Below are 12,407 nucleotides of genomic sequence, written 5' to 3'. Positions count from 1 at the left end.
TATATCTGTGTAAATAAAAGCACAGCCTCTCACGTGGTTGGCCTGTAGAACACTCTGTATCTCTTTATATACCTTTCATCATTATTATAACTAATGAGATAATAAAGGCCCAAAGTACTGTATGAATAGGATGCTTTGGAATTTCCAAGTAGAAAAAGGTTAATTTGGATGTAGATTAATCTGGAGAAGTGGCATTTTGCTATTTTTGATAAATGAATAGGAGGTAGGAGGTTGTAAGTGGATGGGGGTTTCCAAGGCTTTTTACCTGAGGAAAATACCTAATCAGAACCTCAGAGGTGGAAATAAAAATGCATGGCATGTTTGGGAGTCTGTCCACGATCTTACAGCCAAGGTATGTGGCCCAGCCATGCACTCTGTCAGCTTGCTGTGAGATCTGGTTGCTGAGGGAATCAGACCCTCCCAAGCAGCTACTTAGAGAAGGAAGGAAGAAGGTCAGCCTTGGACTTCCCTGACTGTCCCCGACCCTGATTCTACACTTGTTGTTTGGGGGGCTTCGAGCTTCTTTGCACTGCCTGCCTTGGGGGCCCCCATGGTATTTGACAGTGGGGAGGGACCAAGGGGTTCAACTCTATGACGGTTTCAGTGTTTTCCCCGGTAGTATTCGTAGTTGAGCACTGCTGTGGTGTAAATGAATGTGTCCCCTCCTCAAATTCACATGGTGAAATCCTAACCCCCCAAAGATGATGGTATGAGGAGGTGGTGACTTTGGGAGGTGCTTAAGTCATGACGGTGGAGCCCTCGTGAATGGGATTACTGCCTTATAAAAGAGGCTCCAGAGAGATCCTAGCTCCTTCTGCCATGTGAGGAAACAGCGAGAACGCCAGCTATGAATCAGGAAAGGGCCCCCACCAGAAGGTGACTGTGCTAGCGCTGCGATCTTGGATGTCCAGCTTCCAGAACTGTGAGAAATAAATTTCTGTTGTTTATAAACCACCCGGTCTCTGATATTCTGTCATAGCATCCCGAATGGACTAGGATAAATACCTAGCAGATGATAATCTCCCCTTTCCCCCACCCTGTTCCTGCAGTTTTGTCTTAGACAAAGAATATAGAAAAACGTAAAAGGTCAGCTACGCAGAACCCTTTATGAAGCTGTGATTGCCAGCCTCCAGCTTTGATATGTGATGCTTCTGGTTTGGTTCGTAGAGTCTGTGTTGTCTAGAAGAGCTTGACTTGTTCTGTGATGGGTTGGTTGTCTGGCAGTTTTGTGATGCAGTTTGAGACAAAGTAGGTCTGTTTTGATACTTATATTACATGCAGAAAAGGGACGGCTGTTTGAGATTGAATTATAAAGTAGATGCCCCTGGAGAGCAATTTCTCAATATAGTTTAAAATTTAAAATCACCAGCAATTTCATAAATAGGTTCACTTACAACTATGCCAAGATATTTATACAAGGTATATTATATTACAGCATATTTGTAAAGAATGAAAACTCTATAAGTGTGCTGATTTGGAATTACATTATTTTTATATATACATATACAACTTATATATGTATGTATGTGCATGTGTCTATATAAAATGAAAAAATGTTTTGCAGAATCATGTGACTACTATTCCCTTTTGTATAAATGTTTTAAAGAAGATACTGTATATATGCTGGTACATACATTTTTTCCGCCTAGGGAGATATTACACTGAAAACCTTTTTCTTTTCCATATTATTTGAGTTTTCTAGCCATGTTCATTTATTCATTTTCTTTCCTTTTAAACAAGAATCAAGAGCTAGCTGGGCAGTGTATAATCATGACCATAACCATTCGTTGTTGTTTTTTTAAAATAAATTTATTTGTTTATTTATGGCTGTGTTGGGTCTTCGTTGCTGCGCTCGGGCTTTCTCTAGTTGCGACGAGCGGGGGCTACTCTTCGTTGCGGTATGCGGTCTTCTCATTGTGATGGCTTTTCTTGTTGCGGAGCAGAGGCTCTAGGTGCATGGGCTTCAGTAGTTGCGGCACGTGGGCTCAGTATTTGTGGCTTGCGGGCTCTAGAACGCAGGCTCAGTAGTTGTGGCGCATGGACTTAGTTGCTCCGCGACATGTGGAATATTCCCGGACTAGGGCTCGAACCCGTGTCCCCTGCATTGGCAGGTGGATTCTTATCCACTGCACCACCAGGGAAGTCCCATCCATTGTGTTTTAATGCAGTTTATAAAACCTTACTAAATGTTTGTAAAAACACTGTAAATTTTTTTCTCATGTTCTTCAGTCTTTCTTGCCTCTCTGCATGCAGAGGAAGAAGGTAATTTTTATGGGAAGAGTGGTAAAGTATGCGCTAAGCCAGCGAACGTTCCCTTGAAAGCTTATTAGTTAAAACACTGAGTTGGGAAAGAGAAAGGAGAAAGATATTTACCAAATGTGACTTGAAGGACACAGAATCCCTTCGTGCTGAAGTATGTCTGAAAGTGCACCCTTCTTTGCTTTAAATATGAGCTTTAGACTGAATTGTATTTGCTTTTCAGACCACAGGGCTGGAGGTGGCAGTGGAAGTCTTCAAAATCTGATTGCTCATCAGGAAAGCTGTTTGCTGAGAAAGGCCTGCCTGTTTGGAGTAGAAGTTAGGACTGATACACAGATAAAGTCAGGGTGCCTTTTAAATATCTTCTGACTTCTTGCTTTTCTCTTAATTAAAACCCCAGGCATGAGTCATAGGTCAAAGGAGATGACTCCCCTAAACTCTTCCCGAAACAGTAACTGCTTAACTCTTCCACTCTTGGTAGGCTTCTCTGGAAACCATTGTATCTGTTTCTTTATGGTGTGATTTACCTCCTTTGGTCTCAGTTTGGATGCTGAAATTTAATCATAGGAAGAAGACAGTTTTACTTTAGAATGTAGGCAGTTGTCTGGAGAATAAACCCATTGTAACATCCCTTATGTATACATAGTTTGATCTCTAATCCGTGAGGTTTTGTTTTTAAATCAACAAGGCCATGGAATTTTTCTAGTTTCAAAAGAATTTTAGTGACTTTTTTTCCCCTAAAATGGTTTGATATATAGCTCACCAGTAACATTTATTTTTGCTTTATCTTCCTTTCTTTCTGCATAGCTTCTGTACTGATATCTGACCCTCTTATACTTAGTCATGGCAAGAATTATAGCCCCCATATTTCAAGGTGTTTGAACCATAGTGTAAGAATTGTAATCTATTAGGAATGTTAATACAGAATACATATATGTGTGTATATTTGTGTATGTATGTAATTATTTATGTTTATAATGTAGAAATGTCTGAAACAAGTCTGTCACAATATATCATGAGTGAGAAAAACTGATATTACCTTCAATAAATACTCAGTTCCCCAAATAACTTGATAATTAAAATATTCAAGGTAACCAGTGTCTAGTATGGGGATCACAAACTCACATGCCTACCAGGACCTGACAGAAAAAGGGGAAAAGGGCACAATTAGGGACTTCCCTGGTGGTCCAGTGGTTAAGACTCCACACTTCCATTGCAGGGGGCACAGGTTCAATCCCTGGTCAGGGAACTAAGATCCTGTATGCTGCGCGGTGCGGCCGAAAAGAAAAAAAAGGTGGGGGGGGGGCATGATGACCACTCAGCTGTTGAGGAATGAGGGCCAGTGTTGCCTGATCTTCTAGTATTTCAAGAGAAGACATAAATTTGGATTTTTATGTGACTGCTCCCAGTCTTCAAGTGTTGGCAATACATTTAAAGTCATTCAGGGCTTCCCTGGTGGCGCAGTGGTTAAGAATCTGTCTGCCAACGCAGGGGACACGGGTTCCAGCCCTGGTCCGGGAAGATCCCACATGCCGCGGAGCAGCCTAGCCCGTGCACCACAACTACTGAGCCTGCGCTCTAGAGCCCGCGAGCCACAACTACTGAGGCTGCGTGCCACAACTACTGAAGCCTGTGCGCCTAGAGCCCGTGCTCTGCAACAAGAGAAGCCACCACAATGAGAAGCCCGAGCACCGCAACGAAGAGTAGTCCCCGCTCACCTCAAACTAGAGAAAGCCCGCGCACAGCAACGAAGACCCAACACAGCCATAAATAAATAAATAAATAAAAATAATTCAAACATTGTACTCCTGTATTTTTCCCTATGATGTTCTTTGTCAGCGAGTGTTATGATTGCTGCCCGTAGAGTAGGTGGCATGGGGCCTGAAAAATGAACGGCATGGCTCTTGCTTTCTAGCGGCACACAGTCTAGATGGGCCAGTGTGATGTGGGATGTTTAGTATGGGCAGTAAAGGCCACAGGAACCCTGAGGAGGTAGAAACAGGCATGAGCCAGACAATCCTGGGAAGATGTCCTAGAGGAGGTGGAACCTGCAGTGAACTTTAAAGGGCAGCAAGGGCCTTAAGATCCAGGGCACTGGAGAGGAGCAGGGAGGGTGATGGAGGGCAGAGGTGGGGTGATGGGAAGGTGTTTGAGGTGTTGGGACAGGGCTGGGCACGTGAGGAGAAGGTGGAGGGCTTCAGAGCAGGTCTGTGCCCCGAAGGGAGCTCCACTGTGAGCAGGTGATGCTGTGATGGGGGGGCAGCATTCCGAGCACCAATCCCGCTGCAGCTTGTAGGATGAAGAGAGGGGAGAATTGAAGATGGTAAGAACAAATCCTAGACTTTCACAGCCATGTAGGAATAAGGAGCAGGGTCTTGGCTGGGGCTTCGTTATTATCAGTGAAAAGGAAGAAATGTAGATCAGTTTCGGAGGGTCCAGTCCATCAGAAAACTTTATTGACTCGGCCTTAAGAACACACCCATGTTGCCACCTTGACCCAGGCCACCATTCTGTCTTGCCTGAATTATTACAAGGACCTGCTAGCTGCTTTCCTTGATTCTATCCTTGCCTCTCTTTAGTCTGTTCTCAGTACTCGTCATTCTACGACATCCCCCTGCGCAGAACTTGAAATGACTTCTCTGTCTTCATGGTAAAAGATGAGGTCCTTCCAGTTACCTGACAGGCACCATACTAAGCCCCCTCCTTTCCTCTCTGACCTCATTGCCTCATATTCTCCCCCTGGCTAAGTCCACTCCAGCCACACTGGCCTTTGAACACACTGGGCACATTTCTGCCTCAGGGCCTTTACGTTTGCTGTTTCTTCTTCCTGTATCCTCTTCCCCAGATATCCACCTGGTGAACTTCCTCTCTTATTTACATCTTTGCTCAGGTGTTACCTTCCCAGTGAAACCCACTTACCCACTCTGATGGTATTGAAAATTGCGAACCTTCCTGCCCCTTTCCCCAAATCCCTCTTCTCCTTCTTTATTTTTTTTTCCTATAGAACTTATCCCTTTATAACACATTGCATACTTACGTTTTAAGTTATTATCTTTCTACCCTCACTCTAAAATAAATTTGTACAATAGGAATTTGTGTAAATAGAAATTCTAAAAGGCAGGGGTTTGGGGGGGCTTGTGTTCACTGGTATATCCCCATCATCTAGCATAATACCTGGTGGCGAGTGGGTGCTTGATAAATACTTGTTGCATGAACGAATAAGTGGCTTTCAAGAGGCACGTAATATCTACTGCATGTCTGTCACTGAGAATTAAAAAAAAAAAAAAGATATAAGCCCTGCCCTCAGAGCACATGGTCTAGTGGGGAGGTGGCCAGGAATACAGAGTATATTGACTTAATATAGTGCGTCCAGAGTTCTATGCAAACACAAGTAATGGTGCAGATACAAGGGTGAGTAGATCACTGTTTCTGCTTTCTAGGTTTTATCTTCTAGAGAGGATGTGTAAATTGAGACGAAAAACGACCAGGATTGTGGTGATGGGAGTGGAGAGGTCGGAAGAGACTGGGGAGGGACCCCAGTGGCGGGATTAACAGGATGTGGTGAATGACAAGGAGTACAGGGCTGATGGGCTGATGGCTGAGGCTTGTAGGTGGTAATGTTTTCTGTATTAGGAAAGGCAGGTGGAGGAGGCAGGGTGGGAAATAGCCACTAGAGACCCAGGAGGGATGTGATAGAGAATGAAAAATATAACATAGCTGCTAAGTTTTGTCTTTGGGAAATTAGGAGGCTGGAAATACCCATGCCCCAGTCAGGGCATTTGGGAAGGTAAATGAGTTTGTAGGACAGTAGGGGAAATGATGTGTGTATCTTACCAGACTGTCAGTTCCAGGAGGGCAGGGATTTTGTTTGTTTAGTGATGTATCTCTAGCACCTAGAATGCTGCCTGCCACATAGTACAATCTCAGTAAATGTTTATTGAATTGATGAATAACATAGTCGAATTTGGAGGACGTAAATGGTTATAAGGTCAGAACTTGTTAAGGCTTAAGTTGAGATTAAACACATTTAAATGATACTGGTTTTGGTATTTCTTTTAAAAAGAGCTTTGGTAATCATTTAGATGTAGGGCTTTAAAACGTTACAGTTTGCCTGGTCACACACCTGGTTTGAGTAGAAGTCTTGATTTCAGTGTGGGTGTGTGTGTTTTATGGAAGTATAGTTGTCTTACAGTATTACATTAGTTTCAGGTGTACAACACTAGTGTTATTTTTTAAACCCATTTCACTATCAGGAGCGGGCAGTACAGATGAACACAGCAGTACGTAATCCTGCATGCAAAGACGTGAGTGTCTGCATGAAAAGGTACACACGAAATAAGTGAGAATGTGTTTTTTTACACTTGCCTCCCATGACGATGAACGTCAACTGAATGTCCTGATTTTTCCTTGTGTTGGATCTTGGTTGCAGTGCAAATTGCTTAGAAAAAAAATGTGGCCTGGCAGCAGCTGGTGCTTAGAGTGTGCGCCCACACCCAGAGGCTTTTCTTTATGATTGGATTCGGTATGTAACAGAGTATTTTATAAAGGCAGTGACAATTATATGTTGGTTTTTTTGGTTGTTATCAAAATGAGATTAGGGTTGGGACATTGTTGAATGTAATATCCTTTCATTATAAAAGAAAGGTAGTTAATGTTCAAAATAGTGAGAATTGGGTTATCAGTCTAGCCTTTGGCACCGGTAGGACTAAACAAAAACAGAGTCTTGCCATGGCAGTGGTTCCAGCAGGGCAAAGGGCTGAATTATGTCCCCTCAAGATTCCTATGTTGAAGTCCCGACCCTCAGTACTTTGGAATGTGACTGTATATTTGGAGATAGGGTCTTTTTTTTTTTTTTGCGGTACGCGGGCCTCTCACTGCTGTGGCCTCTCCTGCTGCGGAGCACAGGCTCCGGACGCACAGTCTCAGCGGCCATGGCTCACGGGCCCAGCCGCTCCGCGGCACGTGGGATCTTCCCGGACTGGGGCACGAACCCGTGTCCCCTGCATCGGCAGGTGGACTCTCAACCACTGCGCCACCAGGGAAGCCCCTGGAGAGAGAGGATCTTTAAAGAGGTGATTAAGTTAAAATGAGGTCATGGAGGTGGGCTTTAAACCATTATGACTGGTGTTCTTATAAGACAAAGAAATTTGGACACAGACACGTATAATGGGAAGACCACGCCAGGACATCTACCAGCAGAGGAGAGAGGCCTCAGAACAAAACAGCTTTGCCAACACCTTGATGTTGACACCTTCATCCTGGACTTAGAGACCTCCGTTGTGTAAGCCATACAGTCTGTGGTAGTTTGTTAGGGCAGTCCTAGCAAACTAATACAAGCTGAAGCCAGGGTTGTTCAGGGAAGCTTCCTCCTTGTGACTTTCTCCATCACCTGGTTTCAGCATCACAGTCCCCCTGGGTGTGTGGAAGAGGGTGATTCCCTGGTGCCCTGTGTATTCCCCAAAAGAATGTGTCGATCTGAATGCTGACACATGCAGATTACCAGGCAACTATGGTGGCAATTCTTTGGGATATTCATTCACTTCCGATCATTTTTGTTTGAAGCTGCCTGCCTCGTCAGCATTTCCATTTCCCTCAGAAACTCAATTAAGAGTGTGAGATGAAGCAGAGGCACTTATCTTACAGCTTTTCCATGACTTGATGTCTCAACTTTCATTGATGTGTATAGTCCACGCTCTGCAGAACGGAGGAGATGCCTGCGGAGACAGGGCGGCTTTGTGGACGGCTGTCTTTGCTGGGAATTGGGCCATGTGTGTGAGACACCAGGATTTCAAGCCAAGTCTGCTTTCTCAGGAGACCATCTCTGGCATCTTGAAATTTAAGTGAAGCTTAATTTAATCCCTGGTTTTCACAGTAAATCTGTAGGCTTAAATCTCACAGTAAATCTGTGTTACTTACAGTAGGAGTTGGAAAACCATTGACTTCCTTTAGCCTGTTTATTTGAATTTGATTTACTGGGCAAATCAAGAAACAGAGCACCAGAGGTGTTTCAAAAACTTAAAAAATTTTCACTCCACATTCCAGTAGATCTACTTTCACAGTGGGTTGGGCAAGTGGAGTCTATAATTAATTAGGTTAAAATAAATGTTGGTTTTGTTCCATGTCTCCTATGCTTAGAGAACATGAGAACTTTTCTCTTGAATTCTTTCTTGATTGGGTTCCTGGGACACTCAACATCAGGATATTGAGAGCATCCGAAGCCTATAGTGAAGTGTTCCCGTTCTCTACTGTGTGTCCAGTGTCAAATAGACATGTTTGATGTTATTTTGGGTTTTTTTTGGCTGCGCCTTGAGGTGTGTGGGATCTTAGTTCCCTGACCAGGGATCGAACCCGTGCCCCCTGCATCGGAAGCATGAAGTCTTAACTACTGGACCAGCAGGGAAGTCCAAGTTTGATGTTAATATACCTGTTTTGGTCGACTTTTCTGAGTGATATCATGAAGAGTGCTTCTTCAAAGTCCTTATTTTCATATATTGCTATTACGTAAGAGAGATGAGCTATCATTATAATTGAGAGCAATTTAAACTCTTCTGCTTTAAGTTATGAAATAACTTGTTTTGGCTGTGCCATCTCCCAGCCTGGCCTTTTCAGCAAATTTTTGGGGCTCATGGGGACAGATGACCCTGAGTGCTAGCAGCACCTGCAATCAGAATAGTTCTCATTCCAGGGCCCACACAACAGGGTGTGTTTGAAAGCACTTGGAAGCAAAGTATAAGCAACACACTGTACGCTTCATCATAAAACACTGTACTGGAATCTGCCTTGCCTCCAACCTGGGAAACCACTCTCCCCTCTATCCTAAGATTTTGTTACAGTTTCCCTCTCTATAAAGGAAGAAAGAGTAAATGGAAATTTCTTCACTAGGTTGGAAAATGAAAATACTTAGATGAGGAAAAAGGTGCTAACAGAGCTTGTATTTGAAGATGACCAAAATCTGGGTGGAAAGACCAGTCCTGGAAGAGTGAGTTAGTAATTTTTATTCACCTAAATAAATTGTTTATCCAGCTTATTATTCTTTAACAAAAGCAATTGTTCCATGCTTAATTAATTGTAGACTATGTATCCAACAGATTGTATGGACCAGAATGTATTTCATCTATAGGAAAAGGAAAAAAAAAAAACACCCTTAGAAAGGATTTAAATCAGGGGTCAGAGACTTACAGCTAAGAGGCCAGATCTGGCCTACGGCCTGTTTCTATATGGCTCACGAGCCTAGAATGGTTTTCACATTTTTAAATGACTGAAAGAAATTAAAAGAAGAATAATATTTTGTGACACGTGAAAGTTATACATATTTCAGTGTTCATCAGTCAAGTTATATTGGAATACAGCTGTGCTTATTCACTGATGTATTGTGTCTGGCTGTTATCATGCAGCAGCAGAGCCCAGTAGTTGCGACTGAGGTTCTGTGGCCTGCAAAGTGTAAGTTAGTTACTCTCTGGCGCTTTACAGAAAATCTTTGCCACTCTGGTTTGAATAATTGTTTAAATTTGTTCATATTTTTTATTATTATTATTTCCTGTGTACTCTGCTGGTTTTGATGTGCAGTGTGGAAAATCCTCATGTAGGATGGCAGGTTATTCCATAAACTCATCTTTTAGTTTACAGAATCCCTTCTATAGCATCTCTAAAGATGGCTACTGAATATCTTCTTGGTCACTGGAAATTTAGCTGCGGTCATTAGGAAAGCAGACCAGCAGTCCTTTTTATTTTTCCCTAACCAAATCATTTATTCGACAAAGATTTAGTGAGTGCTGACTGTACACCACCCATTGTTCTGGGCAGTGGGGGTGAGTGATGATCCTAACAGACAAGGTCCCTGCTCTCTGGGACCATGCGTTCTCGTGGGAGGAGGTGGGCCATAGACAAATAAATATATAATGTATTGGGGTAATAAGCACGATGAAGAAAAATCAAGGGGTGAGAGAGAGGTAGAGCAAGAGAGGGCTGCTTAAGAGGTGGTGATGGGCAAAGGCCTCCTAGAGTAGTTGCAGTTGAGCAGGACTTAGTGATATGGAGACCCAGGAGGTGGCATTCTAGGTGCAGGAAACTGCAAGGGCAAAGGCCCTCAGGTGGGAGTGAACTTGGCATGTTTGAGAAACAGCCAAGATGCCCTTGAGGTTAGGGCAGAGGGAACAAAGGGAAGAGTATTGCTGAGTAAAGCCAAAAAATATGGGGGTGGAGTAAGGGACAGGTTGCAAAGGGTACAGGACAGAATAAGGACCTGAAATATTCATTTCTCAGAGATGACAGGGTTTTGAGCACAGCTGACTTGATCTGACTTAACATTTTAAAAAGGATCACTGAAACAAGTGGGACTACATTAAACTAAAAAGCTTCTGCACAGCAAAGGAAACCATCAACAAAATGAAAAGGCAACCTACTCAACGGGAGAAAATATTCACAAATCATATATTGGATAAGGGGTTCATATCCAAAAAATGTATAAAGAACTCATACAATTCTACAGCAGGAAAACCAAGTAATCCAATTAAAACATGAGCAGAGAAACTGAATAGACACTTTTCCAAAGAAGACATACAAATGGCCAGCAGGTACTGAAAAGGTGCTCCCTGTCACTAATCATCAGGGGAATGCAAATCAAAATCACAATGAGATAATCACCTCACATCTGTAAGAATGGCTTTTATCAAAAAGACAAGCACAACAGGTGTTAGTGAGGATGTGGAGAAAAGGAAACCCTCGTGCATTGTTGGTTGGAATGTAAATTGGTGCAACCACTGGAAAACAGTATGGAGGTTCTTCAAAAAATTGAAAATAGAACTGCCATAGGATCCAGCAATCCCACTTCCAGGTAAAAATCCCAAGGAGATGGAAACAGGATCTTGAAGAGATATATACCTTCCCATGTTCATTGCAGTATTATTCACAGTAGCCAAGATATGGAAGCAACTTAAATGTCTGTCAACAGATGAATGGATAAAGAAGATGAGAAGATGTTATATATATACATGTATACATACACACATATACATACACGCAATGGAATATTATTCAGCCTTGAGAAAGAAGGAAATCCTGCCATTTGTGACAACATGGATGGACCTTGAGGGCATTATGCTAAGTAAAATAAGTCAGACAAAGAAAGACAAATACTCTATGGTATCACATAAGTGTGGAATCAAAAAGAAAGCATTGGACTCATAGAAACAGTAGAAGAGAGGAGAGGCTTGTAAAAGGGTATAAACTTTCAGCTAGAAGGTGAATAAGGTCTAAGGATTTAATGTAAAGCATGGTGACTGTAGTTGATATATTGTGTAATTGTAAGAGAATGGAACTTAAATGTTCTCACCAAAAAAAAGAAAAAAAGAAAAATACATGAGGTGATGGATGTGTTAATTAGCTAGGTGAGAGGAAACCTTTCACAATGTCTATCAAATCACCACAATGTATACTTTAGATATCTTACCATTTAGTATGTCAATTATCCCTCAGTAAGGCTGAAAAAATATCATTTAAGCTATAAGTATATTTCCTCTACTGTGTAGTTTATTGCAGATGATGGCATTTTGTGAATTAAACAACAATGACAAAAAAACAAAAACCATGTCAGTACACTAGTCAAAACAGTTAGTTTTTTTTTTTTTAACATCTTTATTAGAGTATAATTGCTTTACAATGGTGTGTCAGTTTCTGCTTTATAACAAAGTGAAAAACAGCTAGCTTTAAAAGGTGCCGAAGGGGAATTCCCTGGCGGTCCAGTGGTTAGGACTCCGTGCGTCCACTGCAGGGGGCATGGGTTCAATCCCACTGCAGGGGGCATGGGTTCAATCCCTGGTTGGGGAACTAAGATCCCACATGCCGTGTGGCACAGCCAAATAAATAAATAAATAAGAAAAGGTCCTGAAATATTGTCGAGTGACTTTTCTTTGACATAATTGATGTAAGGCTGCCATAAAGGTGGGATCAAAACAGTAGTGATTAGGGCAAGTATCTTGTTAGGTGAGTATTCAAAGGTTTTAGGTATATGATCAGCCCAGGTCTCATCAGGAAACAGGTGGCACATTCATACTGAGAACTTGGACAGGGTGTTGAGGAACTACCTGAGATCTGCATCGCCCTGGGGCTTGTGGCAGCCAAGCTCCTCCCACTTGGGGCCCTGAGGGGTG

At 42.5% G+C, this 12,407-nt stretch overlaps 1 protein-coding gene across 8 annotated transcripts in view; it reads left to right on the top strand.

Moving 5' to 3' along the window:
• Positions 1 to 12,407, top strand: part of APBB2 (amyloid beta precursor protein binding family B member 2) — a 375,114-nt gene that overhangs the window by 79,555 nt on the left and 283,152 nt on the right. The gene's annotated exons all lie outside the window — the stretch shown is intronic.

The sequence above is a fragment of the Stenella coeruleoalba genome (assembly GCF_951394435.1).
Source record: "Stenella coeruleoalba genome assembly, chromosome: 4".
NCBI lineage: Eukaryota > Metazoa > Chordata > Mammalia > Artiodactyla > Delphinidae > Stenella > Stenella coeruleoalba.
Note: the sequence above shows the minus strand (reverse complement) of the source record. Positions and strands in the feature narration are given on the sequence as shown.